The sequence below is a fragment of the Ambystoma mexicanum genome, chromosome 5p (genome assembly GCF_040938575.1).
Source record: "Ambystoma mexicanum isolate Mex_15411 chromosome 5p, UKY_AmexF1_1, whole genome shotgun sequence".
NCBI classification, from domain to species: domain Eukaryota; kingdom Metazoa; phylum Chordata; class Amphibia; order Caudata; family Ambystomatidae; genus Ambystoma; species Ambystoma mexicanum.
Window position 1 is genome coordinate 715,990,794 of NC_090930.1, and position 16,973 is coordinate 716,007,766.

A 16,973-nucleotide genomic window follows, 5' to 3' on the forward strand; every position below is an offset into this window, starting at 1 on the left:
CTGAAGGGCCCTGTAGCCTGATTTGAGGTTGGACGCTCTATTATTCACAGGGGTGTACCGGGCCTAGACGGTGACTGGCTGACCCGTCAGGGCATCGCCCGTTTGGAAGCCCGTTTCGGAAGCGGAGGCGGGAATCCCTGCCCAATTTTCTTTTGGGGTGGTAGGGCTGTTGGCGGGGTTGCACAAGCTCTGCCAACTTTGGCGGCTTAAGCTTGGGATGCGAGGGACATGGTACAAAAATGCAAAGGTTTTCCAGGAAAAGAGTCTACGGGCAACGATTCCTTGTTGCTCTTTTCAGGTGAACTCAAGCCTCAGGGCTTTGAGGTAGGGGCACTGCCTACAGACAGCAGGAAAGGGCTTGTGCGAAGCTGCTGCCGCATTTAGGTAAGAAGAGTAAAAACCTGTACCAGGAGTGGGGCTCGAACCCACGCGGACACTTGTCCATTGGATCTTAAGTCCAACGCCTTAACCACTCGGCCATCCTGGTGAGCTGCTGCAAAGGGCTTCGAATTGAATCTTTGCTGTTTCAGCAGCAGGCGAACAAGTGGAAAACCAGCCCAGAGTGCCCCCTGCAGGAGGTTGGATGGAATTGGCTTGCGAGCGGCAAACGTCTCTCACTTAACAGCATTACAATAGCCTCCAGCTGACTGCAAGTACGGTTGCGGAAACCTCCCGGGTGCTGCAGTCGTTTCCCCGGTGGCCTAGTGGTGAGGATTTGGTGCTTTCACTGCCACGGGCCTGGCTTCGAGTCCCCGACCAGAGTGTGTGCTTTGAGTAAAGGTGGTCTAGGGCAGTCCAGAGGCAGGCTGAGCCTCGAAGGCTGGTGCAGGCCTTGGTGTGCGAGCCCGAAAAAAGGGCAGCTCCTATGTCATCCCTTCTTGCCCTCCGGCACTTGCTGTACAAGCAAAGCCCCCTTTGAACTCTGCATGGTAACCCTGCTGTGTCTCGCAGGCAATCATGGCCTGCCGCCTTTTAATAAACGTGCTCTCCCACGAAGCAGTTCTCCTAAGGAGGGTTAGTTGTGAGTGTGCATCTTCAGCGGCAGCCTCTAGGGGGAGCTTCAGCACTGACCCACAAAAGCTCATAGCGAGGAAGGCTGTCCTTTCAGGAGAGCAAGACAGGAATATCAGCGCTTGGAAGTGAAAGCGCAAACGTTCCCAAAGTGATGCTGTCTTCAATCTCTAAGCTCCCCTTTTCGCAGACCATCACAAGTGTTTTTGTTTTCTTTCTTTCTTTCTTTCTTTATTTCTTTATTTATTTATTTATTAGCAGAAACGGCCCCCGAAGACCTGCAGGCACTGGTGCCCATTGTAGCAGAGGCCCTCAGCCTTTGGACTCGGACGCCACCATCTGAGCGACACGCAACGGGGTGCACCCACCGTCCCTGGTGGTCTAGCCACGGCCCGGGTTCGATTCCCGGTCAGGGAAGGAGCTCTTTTAACAACTGACATTTTTATTTACAGCAATGCAGTTAACTGGCGACCGGAAATCTTGCTCCCAGATGCAGATTTGCGTGCACAAAATGGAGGAAGTGCCCTCAGCGCGACGCAAAACGTGTTTATGGCAGAGTCCCATTCATTCTCCTGTCGCTGCGGAAAGACTGCCCTTGACGCAAAAAAGGCAGCTTCCTTTTTCACCGCTGGAGAGAACCTATCTGCTCGGCCCTCCCCCTCTCTTCCCAGTCCCCCAATGGACTGGCCTTTGAGGCACCTGCAGGCATTGTGCACTCGGACACCACTGCCCGGCCTTCCCGAGCTGTCCAGCGGTCTCCCTGGTGGTCTAGTGGTTAGGATTCGGCGCTCTCACCGCCGCGGCCCGGGTTCGATTCCCGGTCAGGGAAGAGAGGCTTTTACTGAATGACATTTTTACAGAAATTCAAACAACTGCGTCTCAAAAAATATTTCTTTAAAATGTAGCTTCACTCACAGGCAATAGCGGCGTGGCTCCCCTGGCGGTAACTCCAAGCATCTTTTCAGCATGGTCCCTTACCGGAAGCTGTCGCCGCTAGAAGTGGGCCTGTGCCCCAAAAAGGAAGCTTTCTTTCTTCCAAAGCTGTAGAGAAAATATTAGTCCTGTCGCCCTGCCAAAGCCGAGCTCGCCCACCATCCCTAGCCTCATCAGACCAAGACCTTGCCCGGGACCCTGGGGCAGAGGGCTGCAGAAATGGTTGCGTACCGGTTTGGAGGAGAAAAGCAGGGGAGGGAGGGGTCGTAGCTGCTTGATTTGCATACAGAGCTGTGGTCTGCTGGGAAAGTGCAGCCTTTGGAGCTTGGCAAAGGCTTCGCAAGGGGCCCGAGCATTGCCCTCGCCCCGTTTGTTGACAGGTTCTCCTTCTATGGGCTGAAGGGCCCTGTAGCCTGATTTGAGGTTGGACGCTCTATTATTCACAGGGGTGTACCGGGCCTAGACGGTGACTGGCTGACCCGTCAGGGCATCGCCCGTTTGGAAGCCCGTTTCGGAAGCGGAGCGGGAATCCCTGCCCAATTTTCTTTTGGGGTGGTAGGGCTGTTGGCGGGGTTGCACAAGCTCTGCCAACTTTGGCGGCTTAAGCTTGGGATGCGAGGGACATGGTACAAAAATGCAAAGGTTTTCCAGGAAAAGAGTCTACGGGCAACGATTCCTTGTTGCTCTTTTCAGGTGAACTCAAGCCTCAGAGCTTTGAGGTAGGGGCACTGCCTACAGACAGCAGGAAAGGGCTTGTGCGAAGCTGCTGCCGCATTTAGGTAAGAAGAGTAAAAACCTGTACCAGGAGTGGGGCTCGAACCCACGCGGACACTTGTCCATTGGATCTTAAGTCCAACGCCTTAACCACTCGGCCATCCTGGTGAGCTGCTGCAAAGGGCTTCGAATTGAATCTTTGCTGTTTCAGCAGCAGGCGAACAAGTGGAAAACCAGCCCAGAGTGCCCCCTGCAGGAGGTTGGATGGAATTGGCTTGCGAGCGGCAAACGTCTCTCACTTAACAGCATTACAATAGCCTCCAGCTGACTGCAAGTACGGTTGCGGAAACCTCCCGGGTGCTGCAGTCGTTTCCCCGGTGGCCTAGTGGTGAGGATTTGGTGCTTTCACTGCCACGGGCCTGGCTTCGAGTCCCCGACCAGAGTGTGTGCTTTGAGTAAAGGTGGTCTAGGGCAGTCCAGAGGCAGGCTGAGCCTCGAAGGCTGGTGCAGGCCTTGGTGTGCGAGCCCGAAAAAAGGGCAGCTCCTATGTCATCCCTTCTTGCCCTCCGGCACTTGCTGTACAAGCAAAGCCCCCTTTGAACTCTGCATGGTAACCCTGCTGTGTCTCGCAGGCAATCATGGCCTGCCGCCTTTTAATAAACGTGCTCTCCCACGAAGCAGTTCTCCTAAGGAGGGTTAGTTGTGAGTGTGCATCTTCAGCGGCAGCCTCTAGGGGGAGCTTCAGCACTGACCCACAAAAGCTCATAGCGAGGAAGGCTGTCCTTTCAGGAGAGCAAGACAGGAATATCAGCGCTTGGAAGTGAAAGCGCAAACGTTCCCAAAGTGATGCTGTCTTCAATCTCTAAGCTCCCCTTTTCGCAGACCATCACAAGTGTTTTTGTTTTCTTTCTTTCTTTCTTTCTTTATTTCTTTATGTATTTATTTATTAGCAGAAACGGCCCCGAAGACCTGCAGGCACTGGTGCCCATTGTAGCAGAGGCCCTCAGCCTTTGGACTCGGACGCCACCATCTGAGCGACACGCAACGGGGTGCACCCACCGTCCCGGGTGGTCTAGTGGTTAGGATTCACCGCCGCGGCCCGGGTTCGATTCCCGGTCAGGGAAGGAGCTCTTTTAACAACTGACATTTTTATTTACAGCAATGCAGTTAACTGGCGACCGGAAATCTTGCTCCCAGATGCAGATTTGCGTGCACAAAATGGAGGAAGTGCCCTCAGCGCGACGCAAAACGTGTTTATGGCAGAGTCCCATTCATTCTCCTGTCGCTGCGGAAAGACTGCCCTTGACGCAAAAAAGGCAGCTTCCTTTTTCACCGCTGGAGAGAACCTATCTGCTCGGCCCTCCCCCTCTCTTCCCAGTCCCCCAATGGACTGGCCTTTGAGGCACCTGCAGGCATTGTGCACTCGGACACCACTGCCCGGCCTTCCCGAGCTGTCCAGCGGTCTCCCTGGTGGTCTAGTGGTTAGGATTCGGCGCTCTCACCGCCGCGGCCCGGGTTCGATTCCCGGTCAGGGAAGAGAGGCTTTTACTGAATGACATTTTTACAGAAATTCAAACAACTGCGTCTCAAAAAATATTTCTTTCAAATGTAGCTTCACTCACAGGCAATAGCGGCGTGGCTCCCCTGGCGGTAACTCCAAGCATCTTTTCAGCATGGTCCCTTACCGGAAGCTGTCGCCGCTAGAAGTGGGCCTGTGCCCCAAAAAGGAAGCTTTCTTTCTTCCAAAGCTGTAGAGAAAATATTAGTCCTGTCGCCCTGCCAAAGCCGAGCTCGCCCACCATCCCTAGCCTCATCAGACCAAGACCTTGCCCGGGACCCTGGGGCAGAGGGCTGCAGAAATGGTTGCGTACCGGTTTGGAGGAGAAAAGCAGGGGAGGGAGGGGTCGTAGCTGCTTGATTTGCATACAGAGCTGTGGTCTGCTGGGAAAGTGCAGCCTTTGGAGCTTGGCAAAGGCTTCGCAAGGGGCCCGAGCATTGCCCTCGCCCCGTTTGTTGACAGGTTCTCCTTCTATGGGCTGAAGGGCCCTGTAGCCTGATTTGAGGTTGGACGCTCTATTATTCACAGGGGTGTACCGGGCCTAGACGGTGACTGGCTGACCCGTCAGGGCATCGCCCGTTTGGAAGCCCGTTTCGGAAGCGGAGGCGGGAATCCCTGCCCAATTTTCTTTTGGGGTGGTAGGGCTGTTGGCGGGGTTGCACAAGCTCTGCCAACTTTGGCGGCTTAAGCTTGGGATGCGAGGGACATGGTACAAAAATGCAAAGGTTTTCCAGGAAAAGAGTCTACGGGCAACGATTCCTTGTTGCTCTTTTCAGGTGAACTCAAGCCTCAGGGCTTTGAGGTAGGGGCACTGCCTACAGACAGCAGGAAAGGGCTTGTGCGGAGCTGCTGCCGCATTTAGGTAAGAAGAGTAAAAACCTGTACCAGGAGTGGGGCTCGAACCCACGCGGACACTTGTCCATTGGATCTTAAGTCCAACGCCTTAACCACTCGGCCATCCTGGTGAGCTGCTGCAAAGGGCTTCGAATTGAATCTTTGCTGTTTCAGCAGCAGGCGAACAAGTGGAAAACCAGCCCAGAGTGCCCCCTGCAGGAGGTTGGATGGAATTGGCTTGCGAGCGGCAAACGTCTCTCACTTAACAGCATTACAATAGCCTCCAGCTGACTGCAAGTACGGCTGCGGAAACCTCCCGGGTGCTGCAGTCGTTTCCCCGGTGGCCTAGTGGTGAGGATTTGGTGCTTTCACTGCCACGGGCCTGGCTTCGAGTCCCCGACCAGAGTGTGTGCTTTGAGTAAAGGTGGTCTAGGGCAGTCCAGAGGCAGGCTGAGCCTCGAAGGCTGGTGCAGGCCTTGGTGTGCGAGCCCGAAAAAAGGGCAGCTCCTATGTCATCCCTTCTTGCCCTCCGGCACTTGCTGTACAAGCAAAGCCCCCTTTGAACTCTGCATGGTAACCCTGCTGTGTCTCGCAGGCAATCATGGCCTGCCGCCTTTTAATAAACGTGCTCTCCCACGAAGCAGTTCTCCTAAGGAGGGTTAGTTGTGAGTGTGCATCTTCAGCGGCAGCCTCTAGGGGGAGCTTCAGCACTGACCCACAAAAGCTCATAGCGAGGAAGGCTGTCCTTTCAGGAGAGCAAGACAGGAATATCAGCGCTTGGAAGTGAAAGCGCAAACGTTCCCAAAGTGATGCTGTCTTCAATCTCTAAGCTCCCCTTTTCGCAGACCATCACAAGTGTTTTTGTTTTCTTTCTTTCTTTCTTTCTTTATTTCTTTATTTATTTATTTATTAGCAGAAACGGCCCCCGAAGACCTGCAGGCACTGGTGCCCATTGTAGCAGAGGCCCTCAGCCTTTGGACTCGGACGCCACCATCTGAGCGACACGCAACGGGGTGCACCCACCGTCCCTGGTGGTCTAGTGGTTAGGATTCGGCGCTCTCACCGCCGCGGCCCGGGTTCGATTCTCGGTCAGGGAAGGAGCTCTTTTAACAACTGACATTTTTATTTACAGCAATGCAGTTAACTGGCGACCGGAAATCTTGCTCCCAGATGCAGATTTGCGTGCACAAAATGGAGGAAGTGCCCTCAGCGCGACGCAAAACGTGTTTATGGCAGAGTCCCATTCATTCTCCTGTCGCTGCGGAAAGACTGCCCTTGACGCAAAAAAGGCAGCTTCCTTTTTCACCGCTGGAGAGAACCTATCTGCTCGGCCCTCCCCCTCTCTTCCCAGTCCCCCAATGGACTGGCCTTTGAGGCACCTGCAGGCATTGTGCACTCGGACACCACTGCCCGGCCTTCCCGAGCTGTCCAGCGGTCTCCCTGGTGGTCTAGTGGTTAGGATTCGGCCGCGGCCCGGGTTCGATTCCCGGTCAGGGAAGAGAGGCTTTTACTGAATGACATTTTTACAGAAATTCAAACAACTGCGTCTCAAAAAATATTTCTTTCAAATGTAGCTTCACTCACAGGCAATAGCGGCGTGGCTCCCCTGGCGGTAACTCCAAGCATCTTTTCAGCATGGTCCCTTACCGGAAGCTGTCGCCGCTAGAAGTGGGCCTGTGCCCCAAAAAGGAAGCTTTCTTTCTTCCAAAGCTGTAGAGAAAATATTAGTCCTGTCGCCCTGCCAAAGCCGAGCTCGCCCACCATCCCTAGCCTCATCAGACCAAGACCTTGCCCGGGACCCTGGGGCAGAGGGCTGCAGAAATGGTTGCGTACCGGTTTGGAGGAGAAAAGCAGGGGAGGGAGGGGTCGTAGCTGCTTGATTTGCATACAGAGCTGTGGTCTGCTGGGAAAGTGCAGCCTTTGGAGCTTGGCAAAGGCTTCGCAAGGGGCCCGAGCATTGCCCTCGCCCCGTTTGTTGACAGGTTCTCCTTCTATGGGCTGAAGGGCCCTGTAGCCTGATTTGAGGTTGGACGCTCTATTATTCACAGGGGTGTACCGGGCCTAGACGGTGACTGGCTGACCCGTCAGGGCATCGCCCGTTTGGAAGCCCGTTTCGGAAGCCGTGAGGAAGCGGAGGCGGGAATCCCTGCCCAATTTTCTTTTGGGGTGGTAGGGCTGTTGGCGGGGTTGCACAAGCTCTGCCAACTTTGGCGGCTTAAGCTTGGGATGCGAGGGACATGGTACAAAAATGCAAAGGTTTTCCAGGAAAAGAGTCTACGGGCAACGATTCCTTGTTGCTCTTTTCAGGTGAACTCAAGCCTCAGGGCTTTGAGGTAGGGGCACTGCCTACAGACAGCAGGAAAGGGCTTGTGCGAAGCTGCTGCCGCATTTAGGTAAGAAGAGTAAAAACCTGTACCAGGAGTGGGGCTCGAACCCACGCGGACACTTGTCCATTGGATCTTAAGTCCAACGCCTTAACCACTCGGCCATCCTGGTGAGCTGCTGCAAAGGGCTTCGAATTGAATCTTTGCTGTTTCAGCAGCAGGCGAACAAGTGGAAAACCAGCCCAGAGTGCCCCCTGCAGGAGGTTGGATGGAATTGGCTTGCGAGCGGCAAACGTCTCTCACTTAACAGCATTACAATAGCCTCCAGCTGACTGCAAGTACGGTTGCGGAAACCTCCCGGGTGCTGCAGTCGTTTCCCCGGTGGCCTAGTGGTGAGGATTTGGTGCTTTCACTGCCACGGGCCTGGCTTCGAGTCCCCGACCAGAGTGTGTGCTTTGAGTAAAGGTGGTCTAGGGCAGTCCAGAGGCAGGCTGAGCCTCGAAGGCTGGTGCAGGCCTTGGTGTGCGAGCCCGAAAAAAGGGCAGCTCCTATGTCATCCCTTCTTGCCCTCCGGCACTTGCTGTACAAGCAAAGCCCCCTTTGAACTCTGCATGGTAACCCTGCTGTGTCTCGCAGGCAATCATGGCCTGCCGCCTTTTAATAAACGTGCTCTCCCACGAAGCAGTTCTCCTAAGGAGGGTTAGTTGTGAGTGTGCATCTTCAGCGGCAGCCTCTAGGGGGAGCTTCAGCACTGACCCACAAAAGCTCATAGCGAGGAAGGCTGTCCTTTCAGGAGAGCAAGACAGGAATATCAGCGCTTGGAAGTGAAAGCGCAAACGTTCCCAAAGTGATGCTGTCTTCAATCTCTAAGCTCCCCTTTTCGCAGACCATCACAAGTGTTTTTGTTTTCTTTCTTTCTTTCTTTCTTTATTTCTTTATTTATTTATTTATTAGCAGAAACGGCCCCCGAAGACCTGCAGGCACTGGTGCCCATTGTAGCAGAGGCCCTCAGCCTTTGGACTCAGACGCCACCATCTGAGCGACACGCAACGGGGTGCACCCACCGTCCCTGGTGGTCTAGCCACGGCCCGGGTTCGATTCCCGGTCAGGGAAGGAGCTCTTTTAACAACTGACATTTTTATTTACAGCAATGCAGTTAACTGGCGACCGGAAATCTTGCTCCCAGATGCAGATTTGCGTGCACAAAATGGAGGAAGTGCCCTCAGCGCGACGCAAAACGTGTTTATGGCAGAGTCCCATTCATTCTCCTGTCGCTGCGGAAAGACTGCCCTTGACGCAAAAAAGGCAGCTTCCTTTTTCACCGCTGGAGAGAACCTATCTGCTCGGCCCTCCCCCTCTCTTCCCAGTCCCCCAATGGACTGGCCTTTGAGGCACCTGCAGGCATTGTGCACTCGGACACCACTGCCCGGCCTTCCCGAGCTGTCCAGCGGTCTCCCTGGTGGTCTAGTGGTTAGGATTCGGCGCTCTCACCGCCGCGGCCCGGGTTCGATTCCCGGTCAGGGAAGAGAGGCTTTTACTGAATGACATTTTTACAGAAATTCAAACAACTGCGTCTCAAAAAATATTTCTTTAAAATGTAGCTTCACTCACAGGCAATAGCGGCGTGGCTCCCCTGGCGGTAACTCCAAGCATCTTTTCAGCATGGTCCCTTACCGGAAGCTGTCGCCGCTAGAAGTGGGCCTGTGCCCCAAAAAGGAAGCTTTCTTTCTTCCAAAGCTGTAGAGAAAATATTAGTCCTGTCGCCCTGCCAAAGCCGAGCTCGCCCACCATCCCTAGCCTCATCAGACCAAGACCTTGCCCGGGACCCTGGGGCAGAGGGCTGCAGAAATGGTTGCGTACCGGTTTGGAGGAGAAAAGCAGGGGAGGGAGGGGTCGTAGCTGCTTGATTTGCATACAGAGCTGTGGTCTGCTGGGAAAGTGCAGCCTTTGGAGCTTGGCAAAGGCTTCGCAAGGGGCCCGAGCATTGCCCTCGCCCCGTTTGTTGACAGGTTCTCCTTCTATGGGCTGAAGGGCCCTGTAGCCTGATTTGAGGTTGGACGCTCTATTATTCACAGGGGTGTACCGGGCCTAGACGGTGACTGGCTGACCCGTCAGGGCATCGCCCGTTTGGAAGCCCGTTTCGGAAGCGGAGCGGGAATCCCTGCCCAATTTTCTTTTGGGGTGGTAGGGCTGTTGGCGGGGTTGCACAAGCTCTGCCAACTTTGGCGGCTTAAGCTTGGGATGCGAGGGACATGGTACAAAAATGCAAAGGTTTTCCAGGAAAAGAGTCTACGGGCAACGATTCCTTGTTGCTCTTTTCAGGTGAACTCAAGCCTCAGAGCTTTGAGGTAGGGGCACTGCCTACAGACAGCAGGAAAGGGCTTGTGCGAAGCTGCTGCCGCATTTAGGTAAGAAGAGTAAAAACCTGTACCAGGAGTGGGGCTCGAACCCACGCGGACACTTGTCCATTGGATCTTAAGTCCAACGCCTTAACCACTCGGCCATCCTGGTGAGCTGCTGCAAAGGGCTTCGAATTGAATCTTTGCTGTTTCAGCAGCAGGCGAACAAGTGGAAAACCAGCCCAGAGTGCCCCCTGCAGGAGGTTGGATGGAATTGGCTTGCGAGCGGCAAACGTCTCTCACTTAACAGCATTACAATAGCCTCCAGCTGACTGCAAGTACGGTTGCGGAAACCTCCCGGGTGCTGCAGTCGTTTCCCCGGTGGCCTAGTGGTGAGGATTTGGTGCTTTCACTGCCACGGGCCTGGCTTCGAGTCCCCGACCAGAGTGTGTGCTTTGAGTAAAGGTGGTCTAGGGCAGTCCAGAGGCAGGCTGAGCCTCGAAGGCTGGTGCAGGCCTTGGTGTGCGAGCCCGAAAAAAGGGCAGCTCCTATGTCATCCCTTCTTGCCCTCCGGCACTTGCTGTACAAGCAAAGCCCCCTTTGAACTCTGCATGGTAACCCTGCTGTGTCTCGCAGGCAATCATGGCCTGCCGCCTTTTAATAAACGTGCTCTCCCACGAAGCAGTTCTCCTAAGGAGGGTTAGTTGTGAGTGTGCATCTTCAGCGGCAGCCTCTAGGGGGAGCTTCAGCACTGACCCACAAAAGCTCATAGCGAGGAAGGCTGTCCTTTCAGGAGAGCAAGACAGGAATATCAGCGCTTGGAAGTGAAAGCGCAAACGTTCCCAAAGTGATGCTGTCTTCAATCTCTAAGCTCCCCTTTTCGCAGACCATCACAAGTGTTTTTGTTTTCTTTCTTTCTTTCTTTCTTTATTTCTTTATGTATTTATTTATTAGCAGAAACGGCCCCGAAGACCTGCAGGCACTGGTGCCCATTGTAGCAGAGGCCCTCAGCCTTTGGACTCGGACGCCACCATCTGAGCGACACGCAACGGGGTGCACCCACCGTCCCGGGTGGTCTAGTGGTTAGGATTCACCGCCGCGGCCCGGGTTCGATTCCCGGTCAGGGAAGGAGCTCTTTTAACAACTGACATTTTTATTTACAGCAATGCAGTTAACTGGCGACCGGAAATCTTGCTCCCAGATGCAGATTTGCGTGCACAAAATGGAGGAAGTGCCCTCAGCGCGACGCAAAACGTGTTTATGGCAGAGTCCCATTCATTCTCCTGTCGCTGCGGAAAGACTGCCCTTGACGCAAAAAAGGCAGCTTCCTTTTTCACCGCTGGAGAGAACCTATCTGCTCGGCCCTCCCCCTCTCTTCCCAGTCCCCCAATGGACTGGCCTTTGAGGCACCTGCAGGCATTGTGCACTCGGACACCACTGCCCGGCCTTCCCGAGCTGTCCAGCGGTCTCCCTGGTGGTCTAGTGGTTAGGATTCGGCGCTCTCACCGCCGCGGCCCGGGTTCGATTCCCGGTCAGGGAAGAGAGGCTTTTACTGAATGACATTTTTACAGAAATTCAAACAACTGCGTCTCAAAAAATATTTCTTTCAAATGTAGCTTCACTCACAGGCAATAGCGGCGTGGCTCCCCTGGCGGTAACTCCAAGCATCTTTTCAGCATGGTCCCTTACCGGAAGCTGTCGCCGCTAGAAGTGGGCCTGTGCCCCAAAAAGGAAGCTTTCTTTCTTCCAAAGCTGTAGAGAAAATATTAGTCCTGTCGCCCTGCCAAAGCCGAGCTCGCCCACCATCCCTAGCCTCATCAGACCAAGACCTTGCCCGGGACCCTGGGGCAGAGGGCTGCAGAAATGGTTGCGTACCGGTTTGGAGGAGAAAAGCAGGGGAGGGAGGGGTCGTAGCTGCTTGATTTGCATACAGAGCTGTGGTCTGCTGGGAAAGTGCAGCCTTTGGAGCTTGGCAAAGGCTTCGCAAGGGGCCCGAGCATTGCCCTCGCCCCGTTTGTTGACAGGTTCTCCTTCTATGGGCTGAAGGGCCCTGTAGCCTGATTTGAGGTTGGACGCTCTATTATTCACAGGGGTGTACCGGGCCTAGACGGTGACTGGCTGACCCGTCAGGGCATCGCCCGTTTGGAAGCCCGTTTCGGAAGCGGAGGCGGGAATCCCTGCCCAATTTTCTTTTGGGGTGGTAGGGCTGTTGGCGGGGTTGCACAAGCTCTGCCAACTTTGGCGGCTTAAGCTTGGGATGCGAGGGACATGGTACAAAAATGCAAAGGTTTTCCAGGAAAAGAGTCTACGGGCAACGATTCCTTGTTGCTCTTTTCAGGTGAACTCAAGCCTCAGGGCTTTGAGGTAGGGGCACTGCCTACAGACAGCAGGAAAGGGCTTGTGCGGAGCTGCTGCCGCATTTAGGTAAGAAGAGTAAAAACCTGTACCAGGAGTGGGGCTCGAACCCACGCGGACACTTGTCCATTGGATCTTAAGTCCAACGCCTTAACCACTCGGCCATCCTGGTGAGCTGCTGCAAAGGGCTTCGAATTGAATCTTTGCTGTTTCAGCAGCAGGCGAACAAGTGGAAAACCAGCCCAGAGTGCCCCCTGCAGGAGGTTGGATGGAATTGGCTTGCGAGCGGCAAACGTCTCTCACTTAACAGCATTACAATAGCCTCCAGCTGACTGCAAGTACGGCTGCGGAAACCTCCCGGGTGCTGCAGTCGTTTCCCCGGTGGCCTAGTGGTGAGGATTTGGTGCTTTCACTGCCACGGGCCTGGCTTCGAGTCCCCGACCAGAGTGTGTGCTTTGAGTAAAGGTGGTCTAGGGCAGTCCAGAGGCAGGCTGAGCCTCGAAGGCTGGTGCAGGCCTTGGTGTGCGAGCCCGAAAAAAGGGCAGCTCCTATGTCATCCCTTCTTGCCCTCCGGCACTTGCTGTACAAGCAAAGCCCCCTTTGAACTCTGCATGGTAACCCTGCTGTGTCTCGCAGGCAATCATGGCCTGCCGCCTTTTAATAAACGTGCTCTCCCACGAAGCAGTTCTCCTAAGGAGGGTTAGTTGTGAGTGTGCATCTTCAGCGGCAGCCTCTAGGGGGAGCTTCAGCACTGACCCACAAAAGCTCATAGCGAGGAAGGCTGTCCTTTCAGGAGAGCAAGACAGGAATATCAGCGCTTGGAAGTGAAAGCGCAAACGTTCCCAAAGTGATGCTGTCTTCAATCTCTAAGCTCCCCTTTTCGCAGACCATCACAAGTGTTTTTGTTTTCTTTCTTTCTTTCTTTCTTTATTTCTTTATTTATTTATTTATTAGCAGAAACGGCCCCCGAAGACCTGCAGGCACTGGTGCCCATTGTAGCAGAGGCCCTCAGCCTTTGGACTCGGACGCCACCATCTGAGCGACACGCAACGGGGTGCACCCACCGTCCCTGGTGGTCTAGTGGTTAGGATTCGGCGCTCTCACCGCCGCGGCCCGGGTTCGATTCCCGGTCAGGGAAGGAGCTCTTTTAACAACTGACATTTTTATTTACAGCAATGCAGTTAACTGGCGACCGGAAATCTTGCTCCCAGATGCAGATTTGCGTGCACAAAATGGAGGAAGTGCCCTCAGCGCGACGCAAAACGTGTTTATGGCAGAGTCCCATTCATTCTCCTGTCGCTGCGGAAAGACTGCCCTTGACGCAAAAAAGGCAGCTTCCTTTTTCACCGCTGGAGAGAACCTATCTGCTCGGCCCTCCCCCTCTCTTCCCAGTCCCCCAATGGACTGGCCTTTGAGGCACCTGCAGGCATTGTGCACTCGGACACCACTGCCCGGCCTTCCCGAGCTGTCCAGCGGTCTCCCTGGTGGTCTAGTGGTTAGGATTCGGCCGCGGCCCGGGTTCGATTCCCGGTCAGGGAAGAGAGGCTTTTACTGAATGACATTTTTACAGAAATTCAAACAACTGCGTCTCAAAAAATATTTCTTTCAAATGTAGCTTCACTCACAGGCAATAGCGGCGTGGCTCCCCTGGCGGTAACTCCAAGCATCTTTTCAGCATGGTCCCTTACCGGAAGCTGTCGCCGCTAGAAGTGGGCCTGTGCCCCAAAAAGGAAGCTTTCTTTCTTCCAAAGCTGTAGAGAAAATATTAGTCCTGTCGCCCTGCCAAAGCCGAGCTCGCCCACCATCCCTAGCCTCATCAGACCAAGACCTTGCCCGGGACCCTGGGGCAGAGGGCTGCAGAAATGGTTGCGTACCGGTTTGGAGGAGAAAAGCAGGGGAGGGAGGGGTCGTAGCTGCTTGATTTGCATACAGAGCTGTGGTCTGCTGGGAAAGTGCAGCCTTTGGAGCTTGGCAAAGGCTTCGCAAGGGGCCCGAGCATTGCCCTCGCCCCGTTTGTTGACAGGTTCTCCTTCTATGGGCTGAAGGGCCCTGTAGCCTGATTTGAGGTTGGACGCTCTATTATTCACAGGGGTGTACCGGGCCTAGACGGTGACTGGCTGACCCGTCAGGGCATCGCCCGTTTGGAAGCCCGTTTCGGAAGCCGTGAGGAAGCGGAGGCGGGAATCCCTGCCCAATTTTCTTTTGGGGTGGTAGGGCTGTTGGCGGGGTTGCACAAGCTCTGCCAACTTTGGCGGCTTAAGCTTGGGATGCGAGGGACATGGTACAAAAATGCAAAGGTTTTCCAGGAAAAGAGTCTACGGGCAACGATTCCTTGTTGCTCTTTTCAGGTGAACTCAAGCCTCAGGGCTTTGAGGTAGGGGCACTGCCTACAGACAGCAGGAAAGGGCTTGTGCGAAGCTGCTGCCGCATTTAGGTAAGAAGAGTAAAAACCTGTACCAGGAGTGGGGCTCGAACCCACGCGGACACTTGTCCATTGGATCTTAAGTCCAACGCCTTAACCACTCGGCCATCCTGGTGAGCTGCTGCAAAGGGCTTCGAATTGAATCTTTGCTGTTTCAGCAGCAGGCGAACAAGTGGAAAACCAGCCCAGAGTGCCCCCTGCAGGAGGTTGGATGGAATTGGCTTGCGAGCGGCAAACGTCTCTCACTTAACAGCATTACAATAGCCTCCAGCTGACTGCAAGTACGGTTGCGGAAACCTCCCGGGTGCTGCAGTCGTTTCCCCGGTGGCCTAGTGGTGAGGATTTGGTGCTTTCACTGCCACGGGCCTGGCTTCGAGTCCCCGACCAGGGTGTGTGCTTTGAGTAAAGGTGGTCTAGGGCAGTCCAGAGGCAGGCTGAGCCTCGAAGGCTGGTGCAGGCCTTGGTGTGCGAGCCCGAAAAAAGGGCAGCTCCTATGTCATCCCTTCTTGCCCTCCGGCACTTGCTGTACAAGCAAAGCCCCCTTTGAACTCTGCATGGTAACCCTGCTGTGTCTCGCAGGCAATCATGGCCTGCCGCCTTTTAATAAACGTGCTCTCCCACGAAGCAGTTCTCCTAAGGAGGGTTAGTTGTGAGTGTGCATCTTCAGCGGCAGCCTCTAGGGGGAGCTTCAGCACTGACCCACAAAAGCTCATAGCGAGGAAGGCTGTCCTTTCAGGAGAGCAAGACAGGAATATCAGCGCTTGGAAGTGAAAGCGCAAACGTTCCCAAAGTGATGCTGTCTTCAATCTCTAAGCTCCCCTTTTCGCAGACCATCACAAGTGTTTTTGTTTTCTTTCTTTCTTTCTTTCTTTATTTCTTTATTTATTTATTTATTAGCAGAAACGGCCCCCGAAGACCTGCAGGCACTGGTGCCCATTGTAGCAGAGGCCCTCAGCCTTTGGACTCGGACGCCACCATCTGAGCGACACGCAACGGGGTGCACCCACCGTCCGTGGTGGTCTAGTGGTTAGGATTCGGCGCTCTCACCGCCGCGGCCCGGGTTCGATTCCCGGTCAGGGAAGGAGCTCTTTTAACAACTGACATTTTTATTTACAGCAATGCAGTTAACTGGCGACCGGAAATCTTGCTCCCAGATGCAGATTTGCGTGCACAAAATGGAGGAAGTGCCCTCAGCGCGACGCAAAACGTGTTTATGGCAGAGTCCCATTCATTCTCCTGTCGCTGCGGAAAGACTGCCCTTGACGCAAAAAAGGCAGCTTCCTTTTTCACCGCTGGAGAGAACCTATCTGCTCGGCCCTCCCCCTCTCTTCCCAGTCCCCCAATGGACTGGCCTTTGAGGCACCTGCAGGCATTGTGCACTCGGACACCACTGCCCGGCCTTCCCGAGCTGTCCAGCGGTCTCCCTGGTGGTCTAGTGGTTAGGATTCGGCGCTCTCACCGCCGCGGCCCGGGTTCGATTCCCGGTCAGGGAAGAGAGGCTTTTACTGAATGACATTTTTACAGAAATTCAAACAACTGCGTCTCAAAAAATATTTCTTTCAAATGTAGCTTCACTCACAGGCAATAGCGGCGTGGCTCCCCTGGCGGTAACTCCAAGCATCTTTTCAGCATGGTCCCTTACCGGAAGCTGTCGCCGCTAGAAGTGGGCCTGTGCCCCAAAAAGGAAGCTTTCTTTCTTCCAAAGCTGTAGAGAAAATATTAGTCCTGTCGCCCTGCCAAAGCCGAGCTCGCCCACCATCCCTAGCCTCATCAGACCAAGACCTTGCCCGGGACCCTGGGGCAGAGGGCTGCAGAAATGGTTGCGTACCGGTTTGGAGGAGAAAAGCAGGGGAGGGAGGGGTCGTAGCTGCTTGATTTGCATACAGAGCTGTGGTCTGCTGGGAAAGTGCAGCCTTTGGAGCTTGGCAAAGGCTTCGCAAGGGGCCCGAGCATTGCCCTCGCCCCGTTTGTTGACAGGTTCTCCTTCTATGGGCTGAAGGGCCCTGTAGCCTGATTTGAGGTTGGACGCTCTATTATTCACAGGGGTGTACCGGGCCTAGACGGTGACTGGCTGACCCGTCAGGGCATCGCCCGTTTGGAAGCCCGTTTCGGAAGCGGAGGCGGGAATCCCTGCCCAATTTTCTTTTGGGGTGGTAGGGCTGTTGGCGGGGTTGCACAAGCTCTGCCAACTTTGGCGGCTTAAGCTTGGGATGCGAGGGACATGGTACAAAAATGCAAAGGTTTTCCAGGAAAAGAGTCTACGGGCAACGATTCCTTGTTGCTCTTTTCAGGTGAACTCAAGCCTCAGGGCTTTGAGGTAGGGGCACTGCCTACAGACAGCAGGAAAGGGCTTGTGCGAAGCTGCTGCCGCATTTAGGTAAGAAGAGTAAAAACCTGTACCAGGAGTGGGGCTCGAACCCACGCGGACACTTGTCCATTGGATCTTAAGTCCAACGCCTTAACCACTCGGCCATCCTGGTGAG

At 54.5% G+C, this 16,973-nt stretch overlaps 16 non-coding genes across 16 annotated transcripts; 8 read left to right on the forward strand and 8 right to left on the reverse strand.

The window, feature by feature from the left end:
- Positions 1-404: 404 nt before the first annotated feature.
- Positions 405-487, reverse strand: TRNAL-UAA (transfer RNA leucine (anticodon UAA)). The gene has a single exon. It is a non-coding gene; the product is annotated as a tRNA-Leu (tRNA).
- A 1,281-nt stretch (positions 488-1,768) lies between these two features.
- Positions 1,769-1,840, forward strand: TRNAE-CUC (transfer RNA glutamic acid (anticodon CUC)). The gene has a single exon. It is a non-coding gene; the product is annotated as a tRNA-Glu (tRNA).
- Positions 1,841-2,743: 903 nt separating this feature from the next.
- On the reverse strand, positions 2,744-2,826 carry TRNAL-UAA (transfer RNA leucine (anticodon UAA)). The gene has a single exon. It is a non-coding gene; the product is annotated as a tRNA-Leu (tRNA).
- A 1,296-nt stretch (positions 2,827-4,122) lies between these two features.
- Positions 4,123-4,194, forward strand: TRNAE-CUC (transfer RNA glutamic acid (anticodon CUC)). The gene has a single exon. It is a non-coding gene; the product is annotated as a tRNA-Glu (tRNA).
- A 904-nt stretch (positions 4,195-5,098) lies between these two features.
- Positions 5,099-5,181, reverse strand: TRNAL-UAA (transfer RNA leucine (anticodon UAA)). Its single transcript has one exon. It is a non-coding gene; the product is annotated as a tRNA-Leu (tRNA).
- An 894-nt stretch (positions 5,182-6,075) lies between these two features.
- On the forward strand, positions 6,076-6,147 carry TRNAE-CUC (transfer RNA glutamic acid (anticodon CUC)). The gene has a single exon. It is a non-coding gene; the product is annotated as a tRNA-Glu (tRNA).
- A 1,316-nt stretch (positions 6,148-7,463) lies between these two features.
- Positions 7,464-7,546, reverse strand: TRNAL-UAA (transfer RNA leucine (anticodon UAA)). The gene has a single exon. It is a non-coding gene; the product is annotated as a tRNA-Leu (tRNA).
- Positions 7,547-8,827: 1,281 nt separating this feature from the next.
- Positions 8,828-8,899, forward strand: TRNAE-CUC (transfer RNA glutamic acid (anticodon CUC)). The gene has a single exon. It is a non-coding gene; the product is annotated as a tRNA-Glu (tRNA).
- Positions 8,900-9,802: 903 nt separating this feature from the next.
- TRNAL-UAA (transfer RNA leucine (anticodon UAA)) lies at positions 9,803-9,885 on the reverse strand. The gene has a single exon. It is a non-coding gene; the product is annotated as a tRNA-Leu (tRNA).
- Positions 9,886-11,181: 1,296 nt separating this feature from the next.
- Positions 11,182-11,253, forward strand: TRNAE-CUC (transfer RNA glutamic acid (anticodon CUC)). The gene has a single exon. It is a non-coding gene; the product is annotated as a tRNA-Glu (tRNA).
- Positions 11,254-12,157: 904 nt separating this feature from the next.
- Positions 12,158-12,240, reverse strand: TRNAL-UAA (transfer RNA leucine (anticodon UAA)). The gene has a single exon. It is a non-coding gene; the product is annotated as a tRNA-Leu (tRNA).
- Positions 12,241-13,134: 894 nt separating this feature from the next.
- Positions 13,135-13,206, forward strand: TRNAE-CUC (transfer RNA glutamic acid (anticodon CUC)). The gene has a single exon. It is a non-coding gene; the product is annotated as a tRNA-Glu (tRNA).
- A 1,316-nt stretch (positions 13,207-14,522) lies between these two features.
- TRNAL-UAA (transfer RNA leucine (anticodon UAA)) lies at positions 14,523-14,605 on the reverse strand. The gene has a single exon. It is a non-coding gene; the product is annotated as a tRNA-Leu (tRNA).
- Positions 14,606-15,499: 894 nt separating this feature from the next.
- TRNAE-CUC (transfer RNA glutamic acid (anticodon CUC)) lies at positions 15,500-15,571 on the forward strand. Its single transcript has one exon. It is a non-coding gene; the product is annotated as a tRNA-Glu (tRNA).
- Positions 15,572-15,911: 340 nt separating this feature from the next.
- Positions 15,912-15,983, forward strand: TRNAE-CUC (transfer RNA glutamic acid (anticodon CUC)). Its single transcript has one exon. It is a non-coding gene; the product is annotated as a tRNA-Glu (tRNA).
- Positions 15,984-16,887: 904 nt separating this feature from the next.
- Positions 16,888-16,970, reverse strand: TRNAL-UAA (transfer RNA leucine (anticodon UAA)). Its single transcript has one exon. It is a non-coding gene; the product is annotated as a tRNA-Leu (tRNA).
- Positions 16,971-16,973: the final 3 nt, after the last annotated feature.